General features: G+C 43.7%; 1 long non-coding RNA gene across 1 annotated transcript in view; it reads right to left on the bottom strand.

The window, feature by feature from the left end:
* LOC128626704 (uncharacterized) overlaps positions 1-26,115 on the bottom strand; it is a 38,139-nt gene continuing 12,024 nt past the window's right edge. Inside the window, exons 2-3 of the long non-coding RNA XR_008390742.1 lie at positions 9,153-9,227; positions 1-108 (exon numbers count right to left, since the gene is read on the bottom strand). This is a non-coding gene — a long non-coding RNA (uncharacterized LOC128626704). The remainder of the gene's footprint in view (positions 109-9,152; positions 9,228-26,115) is intronic.

The raw sequence follows: 26,115 nt of genomic DNA, 5'->3' as shown, positions 1-26,115 counted from the left end.
TGCAGGTCCTATTCCTGGTCCAAGCCCTCATGATCCCCCATAGGGCGCATACAGGAGGCAACCAATTGATGCTTCTCTCCATCCCTTCCTCTCTCCTTTCCCCTCTCTCTGAAAGCAATGGAAAAAATATCCTTGAGTAAGATTAGAAAAAAACAAAAAACCCAAAGAGTTAACCTTGAAAATGCATAGAATGAAGCCAAGTGAATAGACTATTGATAAATAGTCAAATTTATAGAAACCTATCAGGACTTAATAGAAGAAAAACCAATTTATAGGTGAGGTGCTTTTATATTTTAATGGGGGAAAACCCATATATGACCATGGTTGTGTGCACTTCCCACTGATCTGAATATGGTTGTATAAGAGGAGTTTTGGGAGAACTTACAGAGTGTGAGTCCTCAAAACTCACACCTACTTGTTTGGGAAATAATCATCTATTCAATTAACAAGCACTTAGTAAGGACATTTAAAAAACAACAAACCAGGTGATATGGAGGATCTCTGAAGAGCAAAGGCAAGAATGCTCTGCTCTAGAAGAGTTCAGTGCAATGGACAAGAAAAACAAACACAACATAAAAATGTGATAAAATCCAAGATCTTCCTATCTGAACCGCTGCTGGTCAGTCTCTGGGAGTTGCCAGCTTCAGAAAAGCTAGAAACAGAGACCATTCAGATGCCAGGTGAGGGCACAGCGCTGGCGGGAAGCCGAGGTCAGGTGGCCATCAGACTGCGGGGCTCCAGCAATGGGCCTGGCAAGTTGGAGCCAGCACAAGCCTGGAGGACAGTTTTGACATCAGAAGTGCCAGGACTTGGCGGGGAGGTAGGGCAAGGGAAGGCGAGACCTAAAGCAGGAGACCTGAGACAGCTTGTTGGAAGACCATTCTGTTGCAGTGGGGATTTTCTCCAAGACCTAGTGACCAGCGCCATGGGACATTCCACTGCTGGTCTTAAGGGCTGTACTACCCAACCAGGTCTAGCTGTAGAGGCACACAGAGTGGTGGGGGGAGCTGTCAGTTGAGTTTGCTGAGGCTTCCCAGCAGAGGTAGCAGAGTTTTGGTTGCATGAAGGTTAGAAGATGGAAAGTAAATGGTCCAAGATGAGACTGGGAAATGGCTACCCACAGCCAACATTCATCAGTTACTTTCTTTTTAAAAATAAAAATAAAAATGATTTTATTTATCTATTTTTAGAGAAAGGGGAATGGAAAGAGAAAGAGGAAGAGAAATATCAATGTGTGGTTGCCACCAGCGTGTTCCCAACCAGGGATCCGGCCCTCCACCCAGGCCTGTGCCCTGACTGGGAATCCAACCTGTGACCCTTTGGTTCACAGACTGGAGCTCAATCCACTGAGCCACACCAGCCAGGGCTTGCTTTCTTTTTTTTTTCTTTTTATGTATTTTAGGTATTGTAAAAATGAAATGTGTGATCCTTTCCTAAAAGCACGTAAATACATTTAAGTGTGATAGGCACAGCGTCTGGATGTGGCTGGCCCCGGGCCTTCCCTGCATCTGCCTGCAGCCAGAGAGATGCCCGGAGTTGGCCTCCGGCCCAGGGTGGAGCCGCCACAGGCAGACGCAACTTTTGCTTTCAGAACCCCTAGTCCTTTGTTAACAAAAAGAGCAATGTGTCCTACGATGTAAAAAACTCTTTGTACTGAAAAAAATGGAGGTTATATAATCTTATCCAAGGCTTTACACTAAAAAGTGGGTTATAATTCTAGAGCAGTACTATTAACTATTACTATTAACCACTGAAGTTCAATTTATAACACAAGTATAGTGAGACTTTTTCAACGTGCTAAAAGATCTCAACCTTCTCTTGTAGACAGTGGTAACGCATTGAAGCTCTTAAAGCCAAAGACAGACATGGGTTTGGTCACATGGCAAATGTCATTAGCATAAACTTTAGAGACCCCAAGTGCAAACACCAGCTCTCTGACTTTTTTAAAATATATATTTTGAGCCCGGGCTGGTGTAGCTCAGTGGATTGAGTGCAGGCCTGCGAACCAGACAATCGCGGTTTGATTCTCAATCAGGGCACATGCCTGGGTTGCAGGCCAGTTCCCTGCAGGCTGGTTCCCGCCAGGGCATCCACGATATACAACCATACATTGATATTTCTCTCCCTCTCTCCTTCCTTTCCCCTCTAAAGATAAATAAATTTTAAAATATATATATATATTTTATTAATTATGCCATTACAGTTGTTCTATTTCTCCCATTCATTCCCCTTCACCATGCACACCTCTCCCCCACCATTCCCCCCTTTAGTTTATGACCACGTGTCTCAAGTTCTTTAGATTCTATATTTCCCATACTATTCTTGCCCTCCCCCCTATTTTCTACCTACTGTCTATGCTACTTATTTTCTGTACCTTCTCCCCCCTTCTCCTTCTCCCACTCCCCTGTTGCTAATCCTTCATGTGATCTTCATTTCTATGTTTCTGCTCCTGATCTAGCTGTCCTCTTAGTTTGCTTTTGTTTTAGATGTGGTTCTTAATAACTGTGAGTTTGCTGTTCTTTCACTGTTCATTTTTTTTTATCTTTTTTTTTCTTAGGTAAGTCCCTTTAACATTTCATATAATAAGGGCTTGGTGATGATGAACTCCTTGAATTTGATTTTATCTGAGAAGCACTTTATCTGCCCTTCCATTCTAAATGAAAGCTTTGCTGGATAGAGCAATCTTGGATGTAGGTCTTTGGATTTCATGAGTTGGACTACTTCTTTCCAGCCCCTTCTTGCCTGTAAGGTCTCTTTTGAGAAATCCACTGACAGTCTGATGGGAACTCCTTTGTAGGTGATTGTCCCCTTAGCTCTTGCTGCTTCTAGGATTCTCTCCTTCATTTGAATCTTGGCTAATGTAATGATGATGTGCCTTGGTGTGTTTCTTCTTGGGTCCAACTTCTTTCGGACTCTCTGAGCTTCCTGGATTTCCTGGAAGTCTATTTCCTTTGCCAGATTGGGAAAATTCTCCTTTATTATTTGTTCAAATAAGTTTTCCACTGGTGGCTGTTCCTCTTCCCCTTCTGGTACCCCTATAATTTGGATGTTGGAGTGTTTAAAGATGTCCTGGAGGTTCCTAAGCCTCTCTTCATTTTTTTTGAATTTTTGTTTCTTCATCCTTTTCTGTTTGGTCATCTTTTTCCTCCTTCTAGTCCACTCCTTTGATTTGAGTCCCAGTTTCCTTTCCATTACTATTGGTTTCCTGTGCATTTCCATTCATTTCAATTAGTTTAGCCTTCATATGTTCCTCTAATTTGTGACTAAAATCAACCAGTTCTGTGAGCATCCTGATCACCAGTGTTTTGAACTGTGCATCTGAAAGTTTGGCTATTTCTTCATCGCTTAGATTTATCGGGTCTGGGGCTCTGAGTTGTTCTTGAGCCATGTTTTGATCTGTTCGTGCCTGTTATGTATGAGGAGTGGAGCCTTAGTTGCTCACCAGGGCGGGGCAGTCCAGGTTGCTGGTTTGTGACGCTGTATGTGGGGGCGGGTCAGAGAGGGACAATGGTGGTTCACTCTGCCGATTCCCGCTACTGGGGCCTGTGTGGTCTGTCTCACTCACTGCTAGCTCCTTCACCGGTTTAACTGCACACAAATGTGTTACTGCAATCAGCCCTCAGTGGGTCCGCCCGCTTCTCCACACCTGGGATCCACCCACAGCTGCTGGTGCACCTGGGTCGTGTGCCTGGGTCAGTCCAGTGGATCTTTCCTGCCCAATCCTGCTCTGCTGCTGGCTCTGCCCCTCTTACCGGTTTGGCTGAAGGGTTTGTTGTTGTCAGACTTCCGTGTAGTTCAACTTTCTGTGGTTTGGCTGCATTTTTGTAGCTAAAACTTTGTTGTTTTTAAACTTGGTTGTGCAAGAAGGTACAGTGCTTCCACCTACGCCTCCATCTTGGCGGAAGTCCGCTCTCTGACTTTTCGAGGATGCCCGAAGAAAATAATTTTCTGAGTTCTCAAATTCCTGTTCTAAGAATAATAACAAAGTCTTCTTGCTGGGATGCTGGGATGCTTAGGCATAATAATGCATATGAAGGCGATTTGGTAACTACCAAGCTAAGAGTAAATAGTAGATATTATGATTTCTACTGTAGTTTAGAAAAATCCAGCAGCCATGGGGCTGAGCCCCTAGAGACCACTGTAACCGTCCAGATGAAGAAAGGCCTTCAGGAAGGCAGCGGCAATGAGGATGGAGAGGGAGTACCTGTGTAATAGGTAATTAGGCCAGTTTTTGAACGGCACTATGTGACTGATCAGATATGGAAGGGAGAGGAAAGGGGTTCAGGATGATGCAGAGCTTTCTGTTGAGCAGTCATGTGGACGCTGATGTCAGTAAGGCAGGAACAGGGGTGGGCAGGATAATGCTTCTATTTCAGGACCGTTGTGAGGAGGCAGCTATGAGGCATTCAGGAAGAGGGGGTGGTGAAGGGAGTGGGACTGAGAGTGGAGGGCTCAGAAGAGCAGTGAGCTGTAGATTCAGATTTGGACACTCTGGGTATATGCATGACTAAAACTATGAGGGTAAAGTAATGTAAAGAGATGGTCTGCAACCCTTCACAGCCGAGGGGCCTTCCCCACTCTCACATGAAAATAAATGGCTGATGCAGAAACCCAACTGTAAAAGATCAAAAGAAAGCTATTCTGGTCTAATCTGGAATGAGTTACCTGAAGCCCCCACTTCTTGAGACAGTCCCTGCACTGGCTTCACTGAGCCCAGTTTGAAAGCCACCAACTTGAAGCAAAACAAGTAAGAGGACAGTTAATTGCTATACTGAGTCTACAAGAAAATAGCTTACACAAAACCAGATTGTAATTTCCATTTTGGATTTTTTTAAAGCTGTTTTGAAACTCTTAATTTCTTTGGAATCCTCACCTAGTCATAGGCTGCACTAATTTCTTTCTGGCCAGCTCTCACAGATGCCTGACCTGGACAGTGTCCGGCTTGCACACTGGAAGCCACGGAGCCATTCAAGTCAAGAGAGTTGGCTGAGAGTGCAGACTACGCCTGTGGTCAGGTCTGTGCACATGGACCTTCCTCACCAGAGGATGGTGGCTGTGGACGCGTCTGCTGGATCCCCAGCACCGAGGTAACTGCGTTTACCACAGTTACCTCGTGGCTCTTCTGTGACCTTGACACTAGATCAATGTTACCAATTTACATAAAAAGCTGTTTAATAAAAAAAATTATCCCAGATATTTCACATGTAAACTTTTTAAAAGTTGAATTGATCGAACTTTTTCTCCTAATTAAATTCATTGAATCTGCTTATTTCAACACTGTTAAGGCCTCAATCCCAAAACCAGTAAAAGTAGTTTGGTTTGGTTATTGAATCAGAAAAACATAATCACATGATAAAGACAATAGGAACAAATAAATGAGAGCAGGAGACGAAGAGAAGAAAGGACAAGCAGGTGACATAGCAGTAGTCATTGCTAAAAGCAACCACAAAAATGAAAATCTCTAAAATCTCAGTGATTTAACACAATGTAAGTTCACTTCTCACTCAAAGCTCAGTGTTGCGGACGTTTACGATTGGTGCGTGGGTATTCATCTCCCAACTTGGCCTCAGCACCCTTGCCTGGATCCTCTGCGGTTCAGTTGGTGAGTGGAGTAGGGGGCAGAGATTCTATGGGCTGCGCCTGAAGGTGAGCACCTCACTTCCGAGTGTTTTCCCTCCACCGGAACTAGTCACAAGGCCCCTGCAATCTGCCCGAAGGGCTGGGATGAGTAGCCCAGCCATGTACTCGGAAGGTGGAAGTGAGAATGCTGATCTAGCCGGTCTCTGCTACAGATTAAAAAGTACCTATGTTAGGGTTTTGTAAAATTTAGGAAAAATTAATTCCTTGTATATAGAAAAATTTCACACTGATTCATCCCCTGCTGCAGAAGCCTTAATTTAAGGACTGATGAAGTGAACATTGAATCCTCTCTGCTCTGCCATAAACATCAGTTCATTCTTAAGTGGGAGTGCATTACCATGTTGTCAAATGCACCCAAAAAAGAAATGGTCATCACTTTTATAGGTACGGCTCAACACAAAAACATAGTTTTTAAAACAATGTATTGCAAATAATGAAATAAAAGTGTATTTTTATAAGATGCAGCACAGCATTGTTATATAAACGTTTTCTTTACAAACTTCTTAAGAGAAAATAACTTCTTCATATTCTAACCCCTACAAAAAAGAAGTTTTTAAAAAGCTAGACATATACTGAGTCATAGAATAATTGGAATTCTAACAGGAATATAACTGTAAAGCAATTTTCCAAAAAAAAAAAAAAAAAGAACACCATTCTGCTTTTTTTAAACTCCACAAAGCAGGTAAGCGTTTTATGGGTCAAGAGTTTAATACAGGGTGTTATGCAATGGCTCAGCTTAGAATAGTTTTCTCCTTTGTTCTTCTTGCACACCACGCACATGCCGTTTGGTGACATCCTGAGGTTTGGGAGGCTATTGAAGAAGGCCTTCTGAAAAGAAAAGGTTATTCTACATCATGTATAAGAAAAAGCTTTGATGATTCATAAAGTTAAAGCCTTTTAGTTCCTTTCAGGGGAGAATTCCCAGCAGATGTGTTGAAAAGGAAGTGGCTCAATTAGAGCTCGCCCCCTGTGGTAGAACCACAGACCCCAGCTGGCTTTTTGCAGGAAGGACTAAGCGCTGAACCCACTTTGATCACACCACTTTAAACAGCACCAAGAAGGCAAAGACATTTTCAGCCTACAGAAAAGAAATGGATGAGTGCCTGTCAGTCTGCGTGTGACAGAAAGAATACGAATTGTTCCAGCAAACGTTTTCTTGTGAGGAAACCTACATCAGGCAAGTGTCCCTACTAACTTGTCCTGTACCACTGGTTCATGCCACTGAGGTGTGCCTGCTTAGATAACTTTTGCCTCGGAAAATAACAATCTGCATTGGGAAATGTGGTCTCATCAAACTGGACTTAGCTGAAGGGTCCCAGCCCAATCTTCCATCCCCTCATCTTCTATTTTCATTCCACACTTTGTTTTTGCTTTTTCTGCCTGGAGAGAGGACTTAGTAACTGTGCATTGGTTTGTAATCAACATCAGAACCTGATAACTCAATAGTTTGTAAACAGTCTTAAACTCAAAAGAAGTTCTTAGTGAGTTCTTCCTTTCTTTCTTTTTTTTTTTTTTTTTAGCATACCCAAAGAAGGTTCTGTGTTTTTCTTTTCTCACCCATTATTTACAGGTCTTTTGCTGGAATTCTACCCTTAGTGTATTTTGATCTTTAACCCTTCTCATTAGATGGCCATTGCACAGAGGACAGTGGAACAGCCGCACCTCCGATTGTACATGCAGCCGGCAGTTCACAGAGCACTGAGCGGACCACCTGGCACTCAGGGCCGTCTGAGGTGCTCCTCATATGTTGAAGGGAACACCTTAACTTAACCAGAGCTACATGGTTACTCCTCTCTATCACTTGCTGTTCTTTTTAAGGAGAGAGTAAGTTTCAGGTTCGTCTTTAGCAGGCAGTTTTATCTAAAGAAAATAAACAAGTTAAATGTTAAAAAGCAAGTTTCTTTAGAGAAAAATGCTGGATTGATACAGTGTTTTGTGAATGAGCCAAGATTGAAAAACACAGGATGGTAGGAAGAACACTGGCCCCAGAGCCAGAAAACCTGGGTTTCTGTCCTTTGCCACCAATTAGCTGTGTGACACGGGGCAATTAACTTCTTTGGGCCTCAACGTCCTTATCCATAAAAGGTTGCTTTTTAACTCTGGCTGCACATTAAAATCACCCAAGGTGTTTTAATGACTCCCAGAGCTCAGGTCACATTCCAGACCAATTGCATCAGAATCTCTGGGGGGGACCCAGACATCAGTATTTTGTAAGTCTCCCAGACAAGCATCTAAGGTTGAAAAAACACTGCACTAAATGACTTACAAGGCCTTTAAAACTTCAATTTCTTTGATTCTAAAATAAAACAATAGGTGACATAAAAGATTATAATCAAGAAACATATCTTTGCCTTTCATGTAACTAGTAGAGTGAACCAGCTCATAGCCATCATTCATAGGTCCACATAGTCACATGTATACTGCATATAGTTACAATGTGAGACAGGAACTATACTGGGGATGTGGCGGTGAACGAGGCAGACTGGCCTCTTCCTCCCAGAACTGACCATTTAATGGAGTAGGGGCTGAATGAACACATCTCAGTGTTCCCATGTTACAGAATGTTAGGGAAAATGGGAGCACATAGAGGGGCATCATCAGTAAATCTTACACTTTATTCTTTAAATTCTATAATAAAAATCAAAACATCCTTCCATATGGTTGGTGTTTATTTCACTAGGGTTACCAGCTCGTAATAACATAACTTGCTAAAAGGAAAAGTCACTGGTGTGAAAATTTCAGGTTTGAGGTTTGCTGTCTGCACATACAAACTCTCCCGTTGGCACTTATTCATTCATTCATTTACACTCATTCAACAAACTTTTTTTTGTATATGCGAGGTAGACATCGTGCTAGGCACTGCATATCCAAAACTAAAGAGCGTTTCTGTCCTTCCAGTGCACATGGTCTAGGGGAGTAAACTCAGGTTGTATAGTGCAGGGGTTAAGAGCACAGGCTTAGGAGTCCAACTCCTTGGCTTTGCATCCCATCTCTCTTACTTGCTGGTCGCAGCCTTGGTGGTACCCACCACCAACGGTTGTGGCAAGGATTCCATGAGGTGATGCATGTACAGCATTTAGCAGGGAGCCTGGCAGATGGTGAATATTCAAATCCAGTGAGCAGTTTCTGTTATTATCACATTACAGTGGGAAAAAAGCCAAATAGCAGCAAACTAGGGAATGCTTTGGAACATATGGCTGCTATTCTTAAACTGGATGGAGGAGGAAAGGCCAAGTCAGGAAAGGCTTTCTGAAACAGAAGAAAGGCCTAAAATGAGTCTCGAAGATGAATGAGGAGTTAGCCAAGGGAGGGAGTAGGGAGAGGAAAGCAAGTAGGGAGAGGAAGGTGTTCAGGTAGAGGGCGCTGCCAGGGGAGAGAAGGAGAGAGCATACCACCTCTTCTGGGGTGACCTGGGTAGTGTGGCTAGGATGCCTGGTGAGGGAACGTGGACCTGTGGAAACTGGAAAGGAGGCCCCTCACCCACAAGGGCCTGCCCCGACCAGAAAGCTCACCTTATACCCTGAAGGTAGCAGGGGACTTCAAGCAGGCTGGTTGCAGACCCAGACTGACTTTAGGGGGAGACCATTCTGGAAAGAGAGGAATAAGGAAATTAGTGACTGGGGGTGTTGGTGGTTAATTTAATGTGCCAACGTGCCTACCTAGATTTTTTTGGTTAAACATTATTCTGCATAAGCCCATGGGGATGTTTCTGGATAAGATCAGCATTGGAATGTGCAGACTGAGGAAAGCAGATTGCTGTCCCAGCGTCGGGGGCATCATCCAATCCGTTGACGGTCTGACCAGAAGAACAGGCTGTGTAAGAAAGAATTCTCTCTCTGCCTGTCTCTGAGTGGGGACATGGGTCTTCTCTTGCTTTTGGACTGGGACTCGGACAGGAAATTACATCATTGGCTCTCCTGGTTCTCGTGCCTTTGGACTTGGACTGGAGCTATACCATCAATTCTGGGTCTGGATTGCTCAGTCTACATAGTCACATGAGCCAACTCCTACTAATAAATCTGTTCACACACACACACACACACACACACGCACACACCTGGCTCTGTTTCCTTGGAGAACCCTGACTTATATATATACCAGGGTAGCCCTGCAACCCTGTAATCCTTACTGGTCTCTGTTTCTAGGCTTTTCCTCCTTCCCACTCACCCTTGATATTCTAGCCAAGCTCTCTTTCTAACGTATAGCTGCAGGGCACGTCGCCCCTTGATATTCTTCTCGCGTTCCCAGTTACCTAAAACTCCTAATTCCTAGCCTGGAATAAAAGGTCCTTCAGAATCTGCCTCCAGCCTTCCTGCCTCTCTTTGCCCGGTACCAACACCACCATCCTAGTCTTTCATGCATCTGTGGCACCTGCACCCACTGTTTCCCATCACCCGGAGTGCCCCTCCCGCTTTCTCTGTCTGGCTGGCCAACTGCTGGTTGGCATTTAAGCTCCAGCTCAAGTATCACCTCCTAGGTAAATCCATCCCTGAGTCCCCAATGGCACACAACCTGAGCCCCATTCCATTCTGTGCCCGTCTCCATTGTGGCAGGCATCGCAGCTTATCATACCGATTTGTGTAGTGTCTATTTCCACCAGCTGACAGAGCAGTTCTCAAGGGTGTAGACCATGACAGTTTCGGTTTGGATCTCAAGAGTTTAGAACGTAGTAGGAACGCCAGTGTCTGAGTGTTGAAATGCTGGGCATGGACAGATAGGTGAACACGGGATAAATGAATGGAGGAGACAGAGCAAGCAAGGGTGGTGATGTGGACCTTACTGATGGCAGGTCACTCTGCTCTTTAATGTCCTGTTAAATGAACACCACGATCCTCTTTCCCATGAACGTCACATACCGCATTCTGATACAGCGTCAATAATCAACCATGGGAGTGTTTTTATATTTTTAAAATTCTTGTCAAATTTTGTACAGTTTCTAGTGGTCCTTGAAGAGCCTGGGCTGATTTGGGGGATGGCTGTTCTCTCTTCCTTATTATGCTTTTATTTTGTACTGGAGAAATTTCAAGAATTTATGCAGATGCTTTTAAGACGTTCATTCATAGCATTTTTTAAAGATAGCAATTAGCATTTTAGGGAGGACAGAGTTTCTGAAAGACGTTCTAGGATCTTTTGCGTTATAATTAAATAGACTTCAGAGTTTTAAAATTCAAGCTCCCTAACTCGTGACAGAGTGTGGAAAGCCTTTAGGGAGGAACTATACGTTTTAACAAAAGTTAGAAACACATGATTACTGAGAGGAAGAAGCAGGCAAATTTGTGGTGGCAACTGCTGCCTGTGGGCCTGGAGAGTTTCTCCTCATAACGCCCATAAAAAAAGAGGAGAAAAAGCCCAAGTGTGGGATCTTAAAAAGGAAACCTCGGCAGGGGCAGCAGAGGTTGGTTTCATTATTTTTAAGCAACATTAAGGCTGAAAAATGCTTTTAACAGTCTTAGCACGCAAACTAGTTGGCCCTGATGTTTTGCTGTTGAGCAATCAGAGAAATGAGCATTTTCACGGCGGCCAAAAGCCCGCCATTTCTCTTCTGACTCATCTGGTGTTTGAATTTCAGCAGCTTGGCATGCGGAACAACGTGGAAGCGCCCCACCCTCTATGCGAGGTCGGGCTGCACTGGGGGGGCTGTGACAGTTCAATTCAGAGTGTATGTTCTAGGTGCCCTCGATATTTGGGGTGAGGAACAATTTTTCACCTCTTACTTTTTAAAAAATGTAAACACAGTGTTACACATAAACAGCAGCAGCAACCATAAAACATGTTCCCCTTCCTACGTTGCACTGTGAACTCACAGACACATCAGCGCCCTGACTCTGGGCAGGTAATCGCTATTTCTGAGCTTCCTTTTCCTCATCTGTAAAGTAGGAACAATGTCTGCCACACTGGTTTCTACAGCAGATAAGTGAGTGAATATATGAGTAGATACATGACTTAGTACAATGTCGAGTACATACTCCCTGTTCAGGAAACAGTAGCTGATGCGGTGGTCGTCGATGTTGACCACAGTATTAATGATGTAGTAGGAAGAACACTGGCCTGAAAATCAGAAAATCAAATTTTTTCAAAAAGAACTGCTTAACCTATTAGTAAACCTATTTTACTTCCTTAATTTATTTTGAGCCACAATTTTCTCATCTTAAAACAAGGAGTTTGGTCCAGATGACTTTCCAACTTTAGTATTTATGACTCTGTGAGTAGACTGATCAGTAAGCACAGTGAAGTGCTCTCAGCTCTATCCCCTGAAGTCCCTGCATCTTTCCTGAAAGAGCCTTCGAATACCAGCTAGGCTTCCTAAGATGGCCAGCTCTGTGTGGTGCAGAATAGCTCTGCAGAACTGCAGAGCCAAAGACTCTTGTGGATAATAACTTTGAGGTCCAAGGACATAACATCTAGAAACATTTTTTTTAGTGCCGGTGGGTACAGAGATAACATTTAGACTTGCCTCCAAGAGACACCGTATTCCCATGAGTGAGAACAGAAGATCAAGGCCGAGTCCTGTTTTGAGGGAATTTAATCATTGTAACTTGGAAACGAAGAAGTTTTTACCTAGGGAAATAAAATTCTCCAGACTGGTTCCAGTTAAGGGCAGGCAGCCATAACAGCACAGTAATTATCCTTTGCGTGTGTATGGCTTGTTGCCTGTACAAAGCCTTTTGCTGTTCACTGTGCCGTTTCACCCCACGATGCACAACATCAGTCAGGTAGGGCAGCTGTGAACATTCCTATTACTGAAGTAAGGGAGCCTCCAGGGAGGTGGTGTGCCTTGCCTCAGACTGCACAGCTCCCAGGGGCATGTGCTATGCCAGAGAGAACCGTGGCTGACCGGCCTTGTGGGCCACCTAGACATCTCCTTACGACTGAGCAGCAGTAACTCTGTCTTCCCCCACTGCTTTCTTTGGGAATTGACAAAACATTTCAAAATTTCCATCAGATAATTAAGCAGAGAAAAGTTTTCAAAGAAGGATCTCCAGATCAGCTTCTAAGCATACCTGCTGGATAAGCCTGAAGGATAAAGGGACAGGGAGGCTCCAGGTACATTCTCTACCCAGAGATCCCATTTATTGATCATCAGAGCCTCTCTGATTGGTCAGTGAAGATGCTGATGGGGGCGGGGAAATAGAGCTGTGCAGCACTGATTAAATGGGAAAGCCTGAGGCCTATGGACTGAAGTGTACTGTCGCAGGAAGTCCTTCACGAGGGCTGGCTCAGATGGCAGAAGCACAGGGCAGGCAGGCAGTTCAGTGCAGGCTTCTCCTGAAGTGCAGTTTGCATGAGGACTCTGTGTGCAAATGGCTGCTAGGCTCTGCTTTTAAATTTGAGCCCAGTTAGCCACTTGGAGCCGTTTCCTGTAGGTATGTTCTTTCTCAGTGTCTGGAGATTGCAGACAAGCAAAGCTGGACGCGAGCCTTTGAGAGGCTGGACTAGATGACTCTAGAAAGCTCTTCCAGCTGGAAGGCCAGAGATGTCCCTTTTTCCTTCCTGGAATCAGCTGTCCAAGAGTGCTCAGTACCGTTCTTTGGCTTCCAGCAGGCACTGTATTAAGTTCCCCAGATAAGGAGAACGAGGAAACCCTCAGGGACTTTCACCCTATTTCCCCCTCACTTTCTCCTGAGCAGGTCCACAGTGTGTGTATACTTCTGCTGGGAGTAAAAACTACGTCAGTCTGAGTAGCACTGCCAAGCCTTAGGAGGTATGGCAGGCAGCAGTGCCCCGGAGGTACCCAGAGATATGGCTCTATAGCCTGTTTGTCCCTCAACCCATCCCACCAAAGGTCAGGATCAATTTTTTAAAGCTTTAGAAGAAAGCAATCACACTGGTTTTTTTGTTGTTGTTTTGTTTTGTTTTTCAATCTATCAATTTTTGCAAAGCCTGGCTTGTCCAAATCCAAAAGCATCCGAAAGTGAAGTTCACAGACAAATTGTGAGTGCACGGCTCTTAACCCCTGGGCAGATTTAAAGAGAACAATGATGCCCGCTTAGGAAGGACCCAGTTTGCACAGGGGCAGCCTTTTCTGCTTCACTTTCCCCTTAACCCTGTGAGCTAGGTGCTCTTACTATTCCATCTCACAGATGAGGAGATAGACTTAGAGATTGCAGAATAATTCATTTCACTTAGGTAGTAAAAGGTGAAGACACAGGTAAACCCAGGTCTTACCTTTAACCACTAAGTAACATTTCTCCCAGATGGACTAGAACAGCAATTTTCAACCTTTTCCATCTCATGTCCCACATAAACCAATTACTAAAATTCTGCAGCACAGAATTTGGCAAAAATTATAATATTTTTTGCCAATCTGATGAAAAATAATAGGCACAATTTTTATTCATGTACACCAGGGGGCTCTTGCTGTGTTGGCTATTGTCATTTTTCTATTTGACAATCTAAAGGAAAAGAGGTCAGTGCCCTGACTACGCAGTCAGGTATTGTGTGTGTTAAAAATTCTTGTGGCAGACCGGTGGAAATTCACTGGACTGAAAAGATCAGAGCTTTTGCCCGAAGAACTAGCTCATCAGTGTGGCTGAGGGCTACTGCATTCAGTCCCTTCCTTGTTTCCTCCCCATCCTCTCTGACCTGTACCCCACAGTCTAGAAATGCAGCTTCTCTTAGAGACATTAGGAAATATGGAGGCAAAACTTGGAAAGAACATTAAAAAGATTCAGGGATGTGATGGGGCTGAATATCAAAGTGCAGGGGTGTGTGTGCCTGTGTGCACGCGTGCGCACTGACCCCAAGTGTGGACTCCCCTCTATGAATATGAACAGAGAGCGGACCCCTGCGTCCTTCACTGCAGTGAGTGCTGCCCACCACAGCCCTGGCCTTGCTCTGCCTCATCTGGTCACACAGCAGCATCTCTGTTCAGCGCCCACCTCGCTGCACTTCTGCCACCCGGCTCTCCTTCCTTTCTCTCCTGTCCTCTCTCCTGGCTGTGGATCAGCCAGCTCCCTGTGGCAAATTCAGTTTGCACTTCCCCAAACCAAGTCTCAGTTCCTCTCTCCTGCTCCGCACCAGCTCCTTTGTTAGGACTGCTTTGGTTTCCTCCTCTGGTCTTTGTAGCACACCGTGCCCGCTGTCTTCCAACTTATTCGGGATAAATGTGAAATGAGGACAGCCCAGGCCAGGTCTTCTGCTCCACGCCTCCCTGGAGCCAGTGACCAGCTCTTCCCTGAGTCGGGACCCAGAATGGCGGTGCTTAGCTTCTTAGGCACCATCAGAATCCCAGCTCTGCCGCTTGGCTAGTACTTCACTTCCTCGGGCTCAGTTTTGCTATCTGTATGATAGGTACAATCATCCCTTCCTCAAAGAGTTGGGAGTAGTTAACGATTTAATGGTCTAGGACACGGTATGTGACAGCTATTGGAAGAAGTTGCAGGCCCCGGCTGGGTGGCTCCATTGGTTGGAGCATCTCCCCACACATCAAATTTTGCAGGTTTGATTCCTGGTCAGGGCACATAACAAAGTTGAAAAAATACAGTTGTAGCTATTATTAAAACGAATATTATTACAAGTCTTGTTCCTCACCATTTATGTGACGTACATCTTCCCTCATAGTCACTCCCCCACCCCAGCATTTACAATGAAAAAAATACATTTTCTCAATCAACTTTACAGATGTTATTATCCCAATTTATAAGTAAGGAAACAACATTAGAGACTATATTACCTCTATATAAGAGGTTGTATAACTTTCCCAAGGTCACACTGTTTAGAAAAAGAGCAACTGGGATTAATTAGTTCTGTCTCTGGCTCCTTCAGGAAACATTTACTGGGGCTTCTCATGCCATGAACTCAGCTAAGGGCCAAGGAGATCCTGGTATCAGACACAGGCCTGGGGGTACGGGGTGCACAGTCAAACGGGGAAAGAGGCAGGTAAGTGGATAGCAGGTTATGCAATACTGGGGTAAAGGAATTCAAACCGGCAGCCAGGTGGCAGGACTCCAGGCCTGTGCGGTGGTGACTCCATCACCACAGAGCTAAACACAATGTGAGCTGGACTGAGTCCTGCTGTCCGGCAGCAGGGGGCGCACTGGAAGGGAAAGTGATTCTGATGGGAGACGGGGCAGTGAAGGAGACCAGCAGCCAGCCTTAAGAGAGAAGGTTTCAGAGGAAGAGACGTAGGTAGAGGTGTGAGGAAATGTATCCAGGTCGTAGGACAAACACAGCAGAGGCTGAAGGACAGAGGATTCAGGGCAGGGAGAAATGCTGATGGCAAGGGTGGGGCCATATCAGGAAGAGCCTCCAGTGCCAGGCTGAGTCAATTGGCAGCTACGGGAGGCGGCTGTTCGGGGTGGCAGCATGCCTGCGGAGGCTCGGCTGGAGAGAAGAAAGTTTCTGGCTGGAAGATCCAGAAGGTCTACCACTTTAATCCAGTTTAGATGGCGGTGGTGGCAAAGAAAAAAAAAAAATCCTAAGATTTAGATAAAATATGAGAAGAGAAGGGAAGATAGAATGTGGCTGAGTCAAGCCATCCCCCAGTGGAAGGGTGCAGTAAATCAATCAACTTAAACACAAAGTATCTCTAGACTCCGAACAGGAAGATCAAGAACATGACTGTGGATATTATACTGTCAAAAGAAGGACTGTGTTAATGACAGTGAAGCTGCCATTCTGCACAAAATTATAAAGAAAAGTGTTAGGAAGAAAATAAACACAAGCACGGGAAGGCAGAAGTTGGCAGCATCCAGGGGAAGGGGTTCTATGACTCCCCAAATTCAATTGCCTGATCACTGCAGTGGGTGTATTTTCACAGTGCTGCGTGTCTTGATGTCTTTCAATTTATGTTGCCGACTCTTCTTGCTCTGCCTTTGTACTCACTGAGCTATTTCCTAATTATAATTCTGCTTTGCGTGTAGATCCTCCTACAGAGGAACAGAAACCACTGAGTGGCCAGCACGAACATCCAGCACATCTGGCAAGAGGCAACAACAGATGGTTAAGAGCATGGTTACTGAGTTTGAAACTTTGCAGCTGTGTGACCTTGGGCAAATTATTTCAAAGCTCTGCAACTCAATTTCCTTACCTGTAAAATGGGGATGATAATAGCACTTTATCTCAAAGGGTCATTGGGAAGACTAAATCACATAATGCCTAAAACAGTGCCCCTATATAGTAGAGTGCTCAAAAAATCAAAGCTGTTGTTACTACAGGTCTCACTGAAAACTGAAAACGATGGCACCAGGGTTACACATCAGTCTCTCATGAGGATGGTTACTGTGAATCAGTCTTTCGGGGTGCTGTTTCCATTGGAACTAGTAAGATTGAGCTTATGAACATATAAAGCTGAGAACAAGCTCCTGTATCATAGTGAATATGTTTACTTGCTTCTTTCCCACAAAATATTTGTAACTCCTTGAGAGGAAAGTGAGTACCTCACTGTCTCAGTATCCCTAGAGCCCAGAATGGCACCTGGCACATTGGATGGGTTCAATACACTTTTATAGAATTTACAGCTAAGATTCCAATATTGCCACTGGTCTATTTTGGTGTTGCCTGATAGAAGAATAAGGTGAGTCACATGCATGATTTGATTTGATTTGATTTGATTTGATTTGATTTGATTTGAAGTCACCCAGAAATGTCTCTCTGGCTCCAGGCTTGTATGCTTTGTGGAAATGCCAGTTCCCTCAGTGTCCTTCAGTTCATCTGCGAGACCTGAATGTCTTGTGTGTGCATGAAAATGAAACTTCTCTCCTGCCTGGACCTGCTGGGGCTGCGAGTTCCCCTTGGACATTCCATCAAAGCAGGTGTCAAACTTCTGGATGCCTGCCCGAGGCTGATTTCCTCTCCCATGTCGATGCTAGTCGGAAGTGGGCTGGGTCCAGCCCACCTGCTCCCCTCCCTACCAGAGGAGACCCAGATGAAGAATGTTTCCATCACCCTCTTAAATCCCCAGTCTTCTCTAGAGACTTCAACTGAAACCCTATTCTGTTCTTTTTATTGTAACCTCTTCTCAGGTCTTGGGCATTGACCATGGGTGCAGGGCGGGAACCAGGTGAGGGACAGACAAGAGCTGTGCTGGGGTACGCCCACCCGTTACTAACTCAGTGTCCTTGAACAATCTGGAACAACCTCTCTTCCCTTGGGGTGAATTCTCCCTTCCCTTAGGAGGCTTTTCGGTCCTGCATGCACATGGGCCCGTAACTATTCCCCCTTCTATTTCTAGGCACTACTGAATACTAAGGGGATCCCGGCTGAAGCCGTCAGGGTGGAACCCTCGTTTCCAAATAAAAACAAATGGATGCGTATTTCCATTTAGGGTGCTGTTCTTTCCAAGAGATGGAATCTTATCTCTTCACCTCTGGGCATGAGAGCTTGGCCTTGCAGTTCGCTTTGGCCAGTGGTGACACATTAGCAAATGAGACACAAACAGGATCAAAAATAATTTGTTCGATGGGGTCTGCTCTCTTTTGCTGCATTTGGAACCCGGTGGTCAGCGAAAAGCCTGGGGTAGCCTGCTGGGTGCTGCAGACACGTGGTAGAGTTACCTCTGCGCCATAGCCCACCACAAACACGTGAGTGAGGCTGTCCATGTGCAATCACTGCCTGCTGGCTGTAGCCACAAGAGTGGGCCCGAGTGGGACCAGCAGCAGAACCACCTAGCTGAGCTTAGTGCAAAATGTCAATACCCAGAGCTTTGAGTTACTCAGTCACTGTTTTTTTAAGTCACTAAATTTGGGGGTTGTTTGCTATGCAGAAAAAAAATTGAGACATTATTAGGATAGAAGAGGGAATGTGGAATTGATAAAATAAGTATCCACAACTGATATCTAAGGTCTTCTCCAGATACTGAAATTCTATGATTTGGTGAGTAGATCCCAATGTCTATAACAAGTGCAATACATATAATTTACATTTGTTTCTCTTCCACTTTGCTTTATATTGTAAACCTCAGAGGCGCACAATGCGTGGCCATAAAGAACTATGACTGGTTGTCATCATATCCATCTCATTACTTCCCGGCTGGACCTTGTTCTGTGGCTGCCAAGGTGGTACCTTTCTTGACTCCATGTGATTCACAATGCAATCTTGGAAAATATATATATATATATGGCACTCACAGGAATCAACCAACGAATGCATAAATAGAACAACAAATTGATGTCTATCTCTCTCTTCCTTATTCCTCTCTCTCTTAAATCAATTAAAAAAGAGTTGAGACTTATGTATGAACTATGTTTTTAAATGAAAAGATATTGAAATCACTTGCAAAGTCACATAGAGCCATAAAAGAGTGCAGCTGCTGTAACACCTAAGGAAATCGCATCTAGGCTTCCATCCTGTACAGGGCAATCTTCTGCAACCAAGACACAGGCCTTGAAAATGAGAGGCATTAAAGGAAAGGTTGATGAACTCATAATCTCCACTGCTGAATGAATGACTGAGAAAGACAAGAATAATAGCAACACAGTGTGAATTCTCAGTGTCTTTGGCAGTAAGTGACTAAGCAGGCTTTCATAATGACAGCATAATTGAATTACTAATTGTTTATCTGAGTGATTTCTGAAAGTCAGGAAAAAATGGCACTACTTAATTTTGGAGATTTCACTTTGCTGAAGTTTTTGTCGCCAGCCCATGAGTCAGAGATTTACCAGATGGGCCACCACCCTGTCCTGGTTTATAGACCTGGTGTCCACCTTGGGTCACAAGGAGGGAGGTGCGGGAGGGGGGCAGATGCATCTTTGGGCACATGACGCACTGAGGACTGTGGGCCTGGGGAGCTGGGAACAAGTCCTCTTTCAACTCACTGCTCAGTGCTTTCTCCTCCCCTGGCTTTGACACAGTTTTCTCTTTGAAGCACGAGGACATCAGGAAAGAGTGTGTGCGGTTCTCATCTCCATTTACGCTGCTCCCTGCCTCCTCCCCCCGCCCCCCAAGACCTCAAAGGGTCTCCTCCTCCAGGTACCCAGAGCTGCCCCAGCAGGAGGGGCGGGATGGTTTGAAAGTGCAGCTGCCCTTACTCATTACAGAACACCCTTTCTTCTTTTCTTGCCTTCTTTTTAGCCTGAAAGACAGAGAAGAGTCTTGATTTTCCTCATTAATCTGCTCCAGCTGGTGGCCTATCCAACTTCTGAAATCACCTGTGATATGACATTTTTTTTTAAATGCTGGCATCTTATTTTATGTAATTTTATGGGTAACAGTTTTTTAAACTTTTGACCAACAACTGATCATTCAAATAAAAATAAGGACAAAGAGAATAACTGTGATGAGCAAATATGATAGCCTGCTATGCCAAGAATGTGCATGAGTCATGTTTCCCAAAGGCCGTATTCCTCCTGTTTTGGAATGACCTGCAACTTCCTCCTGACCAAGTCTCTCTCAAGTTCCTTAGGGACACGCAGAGCCTCAGACTCTCAGAGCAGAAGGGGCCTGAGATGTCCTCTTGGTTCCTCAGCTCCACTGTTATCCCCCATTCTTGTTTGGGGGTTGGAGAGACAAGGAGAAAGAGTGTTATGGGCTGAATTCTTCCTCTGAAGAGGTATGTCAAAGCCTTAACCCCTAGTACGTAAAAGTGCAGTATTATGTAAAAATTGGGTCTTTGCATATGTAATCAAGCTTAAAATGAGGTGGTTGGGGTGGGCCCTAATCCAATATAACTGCTGTCCTCACTGGAGGGGAAGACACACTGGGACAGACACAGGAGGCAGAACACTAGGTAAAGACAAAACAAGACACTGAACTGCTCCAGCCGTGAGCCAAGGGCCACTGGCAAATCACCAGAAGCAAGGAAGAGGCAAGGCAGGAGTGGCTAGCCAATGACACCTGAATTTCGGCATTCGGAACTGTAAGGCAATACATTTCTGTTCTTTTAAGTCACAGTTTGTTATAGGAAGCCTAGCAAATGAATACAGAGAGTTTGGGCAGATTCCCCAGTCACACGGCTGGTGACAGCAGAGGATGCACCAGAACAAAACACTTGTGAGTCCCATTGCAAAGTTTCAACCGTTGTCATTTATACCTGTGAAATGTGGCAACACAATTGTGTGCATGTGATTTCTTACATCTTTTGTTTTTGCAAAAAATAATAAATGGAGCTATCTAAAATGGAGCCTGAACTGTCCTGCCAGAGGAACTTCCTTGCATGTCTTATGTCTCAAAAGTTTGGAATGTTTAAAACAGGGCATGATAACTTCAGACACATTGTGTCTGAAAGAACTGTTTTGCAAGACCAACAAGAAAGCAGATATTATGACTACCATACTGATGTCTACCAGACTAAAAATTAAAAATATTCTTTAGAATAAACATCATTTTTGCATTCATTATCTGTGTTGTAGACAATCGGCGGGTAAATACACACTCTGGGAGTCCGGAACCGAATTGATAAAAAATTTAATGGCCAAAGATTTTCCTGCGCGAACCTCCCCAACTGTGACCGGAGTCACGTAGCTACTCAGAGCTACAAAATGGAAGTCGTGCCTGGCTTACAGACTACTGGGTATTTATATTTTCTAGCAAGCAAGCAAAGGCATACAGAAGCAGAGGTGGCGGTTAGCTATTGGCTTATTTAAAAACGGCCAGGGTCCCTGATTGGTGGGTGCTGCTGCTGGCGGGCACTTTCTGGCGGGCTGGGTTAGTTACCTTATTTGGCTAGAATTTTAAACCCAATTGTTTCCGGATGTTTGTTCATTACCCTGTTCCAGGAACTGCAGATTTAGGGTTGGGTAATGCCCTAGCTGTAATTTTCCTAGCTGGGTATAACACTCTGCATCAACAGAAATGCCTTCCTTCTACTGATGTAACTGTTCCCCTTCTCACACATACCCGTTGCCTTTGCCCCCTAATCAGAACACTGTTTGGGTTTCTGCCTGAACCAATGCTTCTCAAATAGTTACTCTTTGATCTCAAACAAATGTTTGCTGCCTCTCACTTGGAAAGGCCTTTTTAGATTCATGCTTTCATTTCAGAATTCTATAGCAATTACCCTCAAATAGACATTCCTTTTCTCCCCGCTCTTTATTTTGAAAAAATTGAAACCTACAGATAAGTTGAAAGAATAATACAATCAACACACATATTTCCTTCATCTAGATCCAACAATTCATATATTGCAATGTTCATTTCTCTCCATGTTTACTTTGGTCTTGAACAGCTTGACACTTGCAAACCTCGGGGCATTTCACACCTAAAAATTTCAGCCTGTCTCCTAAGAACAAAGACATTCTACTTCATAACAATTAGATTTAAGGAACTTAATAACAATACAAAAGGATTATCTAACGAAAAGGTTATATTCAAATTTCTTCAATTTGTTCCCAAATCTCATTTATAGATATTTTCTCTCCTCCTCTTCTCCCTTCCCCTGTACTTTTCTTCATTTTTGGATTTACTGCCGCATCACTCAGTGCCACGCCTCCTTAATCTCTTTTTAATGCAGAGCATTGATGCATCTTTTTTTCTCTTTTTGTCTTTCACACCATTAATATTTTTGAAGAGTCCAAGCCAGTTGCCTAACAGAATGTCCCACAAGCTAGATTTGTCTCTTTTTCCTCATGATTAGATTCTGGTTGAACATTCTTTGGTAAGAAATTACTGAGGTGTTGCTGTGTACTTCTCCTTGCACCTTATCAGGGAGGGCATGTCAGTCAATAATCTCCATCACAGATCATGTCAAGAAATCAATTTAATTGGAAGTTACTATTTTTAACTGGTATAAGAACATAAAATCACATTGGTGATTGTAGTTATCACCACTGTGCAGGTACTGTTTTTCTTGTAATTAATAAATAATCAGATAAGGTCAAGTTGAAGGAGTTCATCATCACCAAGCCCTTATTTCATGAAATGTTAAAGGGACATATCTAAGAAAAAGAAGATTAAAAAAATGTATACTAAAATGACAGCAAACTCACAATTACTAACAACCACACCTAAAATAAAAACAAACTGAGAAAACAACTAGAACAGGAACAGAACCGCAGAAATGGAGATCACATGGAGGGTTAGCAACAGGGGAGTGGAGGCGGGGGAGAAGGTACAGAGAGTAGGTAGCATAGACGGTAGGTAGAAAATAGACGGGGGAGGGCAAGAGTAGTGTGGGAAATGTAGAAACTAAAGAATTTAAGACACATGGACATGAACTAAAGGGGGGGATGTGGGAGGGAGGGGTGTGCAGGGTAGAGGGGAATGAAGGGGGGGAATGGAATGACTATAATAACATAATCAATAAAATATATTTTAATAAATAAATAATCTATATGAGGTATTTGAAAGAAAACTTGTTCTTAACTAATTAGTCCAGTGCATCCAGAGTTAAAAGCAAATGTTGACTTGGTGTAAGATATCACTCCGTAGATGAAATGTAACACCTAATGTGCCCTGCTTAATTTACTGCGTGTTTTTTTTTTTTTACAAGAGTAGCAGTGGAGGTGGGGGTGAAGGTTAAAACTAACTCTCTTCCTTCACAAACCACCAGCCTACAGAAGAAATCTGAACGTTACCCTCATGGCTTTTCCAGTACATATATATTATGCAGGTTTTGGCCTTAGCCAAGATTTTGACTCATTAAAATTTATAACAAAATTTAAAAAGGCATGCCAAAAAAAGTTAAATATACAAAGAAAGAGTTAAACCCTAGCTAGGTAATCCCAATATCTAAAGCACAAAACTACATTTGCCAAATCAAAGGTCTGCTCTCAGCATGCCAGAATCACAGATAGCTCAAGTATCATGGGTAATGTACATCCTGTACTATTACACTGTGTCAAGGTGGTAGTCTCCTTGTTGGCTACCACAAAGGACATAAACTTGAGACAGCAGGGCAAAAATAGACCTGAAAAGCTATGACAACCATTTTTGAGAGGTCAAAAACACTCACAGCTTTCACTCGAAGTCACTACTTTCAAAATTAGTGTAATGCCATGAAAACACAAACCTAAGTGTGAGTGAATATTAAGCATGGCAATTAAGGTACATAAGCCACGAAGCCCAGCCTCAGGGTGCTCCTGTGCCGTGAAAGGGGTACCTCGACCACGGATGCCTGTGGGCATTTTCTGTAGTGTTTCTCCACTGGACTGTGAGTTCCTCAAGAACAGAGGCTTGGTCCTGTTTGATCTCCAGCGTTCCAAAGAGTGTCTGGCACACAGTGGGTGTGTCCAACAATTATTGCTGGAATGAAATGACGACTTAAAATAGTGCTCTTCAAGGTGAGGTCAATTCAGCATTTCTGAAAAAAGAGAGTTAACTTTGTGACCTCTCCACCCTTTTTTAATTACAAACCTTGTTGCTCAAGAGTGCAAATAGAGGGGCCTCTGTAGCTTTTCTGTCTGTCTCCAACAGCTTAGACAGTCATTGCAGGACAGACAGGCTTCCAGGCACACCTGTGTGCACCCGATCATGCCATGACCCTACCCCTAGAAATCATGTCTCTCTCTCTTTTTTTTTTTTTTGCAAAGCAGGAACCAGAAAGGATGTGTAATATTCCATTGGCCCACCATCACTGGTGTTTTATCTCCTTCCACTATCCTCACTGCTTGAGTCGCTAAAGACCATGGGGAAAAGGAAGTCTGTGGATTAATAGAACATAATTTGCTTAAATACGTAACATTTTCCTCCACATGATTTTGTCTGTAAATATTTCAGTACAAAAATTTGGCTAATTTGCTTAAATACATGAGTTAACCAAAATAAATGATCTGCCCTATAAACACTGTTTTTTGGTCATGTGCAGATGCCTTAGTTTCAAGGAAGCTGAAGGATGAAACCAGTACACGTTCTCTTGATTCAAAGATGGTAGACATCACAAAATAGAGGAAGAGAAAAGGGAGGAGAGGCTGTCTTCCGAGAATGAAATGCCAATAATAAAAATTAAAATATGAGAATAGCAGCAGCGTGTGCTTACTGCATGCTCATTACTGTTTCCAACAGCCCTACAAAGTTAAGGACTATTATTCCTATTGTAAACGAGGCTAAGCAAGGTTATGACTTGACAGTGAGGCGTCAAGCGAGGATTTGGAGGGAGCACATCTGACCTGAGCCCTCTTGCTTTACCAGACGCAGGGAGAGCTTCCAAGTGCACAGGAGATGGAGAGCCTGTTACAATTGTCATCTGGAAAGTGTTCAAAGAAATCTTTGATCATTTCTTAAAGGGCTTATGCTAGGAGGATCTCGGGGCAGATACACTGCACACAGCCCCAGAGTTCAGAGAGCAGAATTCCTATATTCCTGTTCAACATCGACTGATATTATTCAGTTGTTTCATCATCTGTCATTCTCCTTCAATCCCTCTTCAGAGGTGAAACATCCCTCAATTTATGGATATAGCTTAATTCCTTAGAGATACCTATTTGCAACTAGATGAAAAGCTTTGCTGATATAAGTGATATGAAGCAGGGGCCGGCGGCACAGCCAGTTTCCTGCCTGGCCACAAGAGGTACGAAAGATGAAGGAGGGGAAAGGAGGAGGGGGATGGAAAGGGCAGGAAGGAAGAAGGAAGAAAATGATCTCTCCTTTAATAGAGGGAAAGAAAGAAAAAAACAAACCAAAACAAAAAATAAAAAGAAGGGGCCGGGAGGGAGGGAAAAAAGGAGAATGAAGAGAAAAAGGCAAGAAGTAGAGAGGAGGTGGGGGGAGGGGGGGAGGGGGGGGGGGGGGGGGGGGGGGGAAAAAATGTACTTAAAAAAAAAAAAAAAAAAAAAAAAAAAAAAAAAAAGATGTTATCACTGCCCTGCTTAGACTCACAGATTTCATGGCTGTTTCTTCCATCCCCTTGCAAAAAAAAAAAAAAAAGGGGGGGGGGGGAAGGCCTGGATATACAAAGGTTCTTATTTTTTAACCTAACACTTAGAAATAAGTAGAAGGTTTATATTCATCAAGCTTATGTTCATCAAGCTTAATATCTAAACTCCATGAGATTTTACGGAGAACAATCCTAAAACCAGTATTCACATTGGCAGTGGTAGCTTTCCAAAGCTATGGTTCAAATTCTGCACCACTGTGGGCACAGGTTTACTCTTACCCCCCCACACACACTCCTTCATACACACTCCCCCAGACACAGGCAAGAAAAATACTCAAAACCAGTTGTAATTTCCCCTCAAAGTCGATGCAGGTAAACTTCTGGCAGGCAATGGCAGAAACTTTCTCATGCAGGAGTGTCTCTCTTCCAACCCCAGCTCAGATGGAACCATCTGTAACGGTGACTTCCAACCTTGTTCATCTCATGGCACACATAGATTCCTAAAATTCTGTGGCACACTCAAAAATGTATTTTTTGCTGACCTGACAAAAAATAGGTATACTTTTGACTGAGTCACACCAGACAGCTATTGTTGTATTGACTGTTATTTTTTAATTTGACAGTCTAAGGGAAAAGAGTTCAGTGCCCCTGACTAAATAGTCAGGTATTGCATGTTTTAAACATTCTTGTGATGTACTGGTTGAAAACCAATGATCTATAACAAGGGCTTCTAAACTTTTAGATTTCAAGGACCCACGAATGAATGCATGAAAATGCAGACTGCTATG

This window comes from Artibeus jamaicensis, unplaced genomic scaffold (assembly GCF_021234435.1).
Source record: "Artibeus jamaicensis isolate MK-2021 breed Jamaican fruit bat unplaced genomic scaffold, CSHL_Jam_final scaffold_916, whole genome shotgun sequence".
NCBI classification, from domain to species: domain Eukaryota; kingdom Metazoa; phylum Chordata; class Mammalia; order Chiroptera; family Phyllostomidae; genus Artibeus; species Artibeus jamaicensis.
This window is presented reverse-complemented; position numbering and strand designations above follow the sequence as displayed.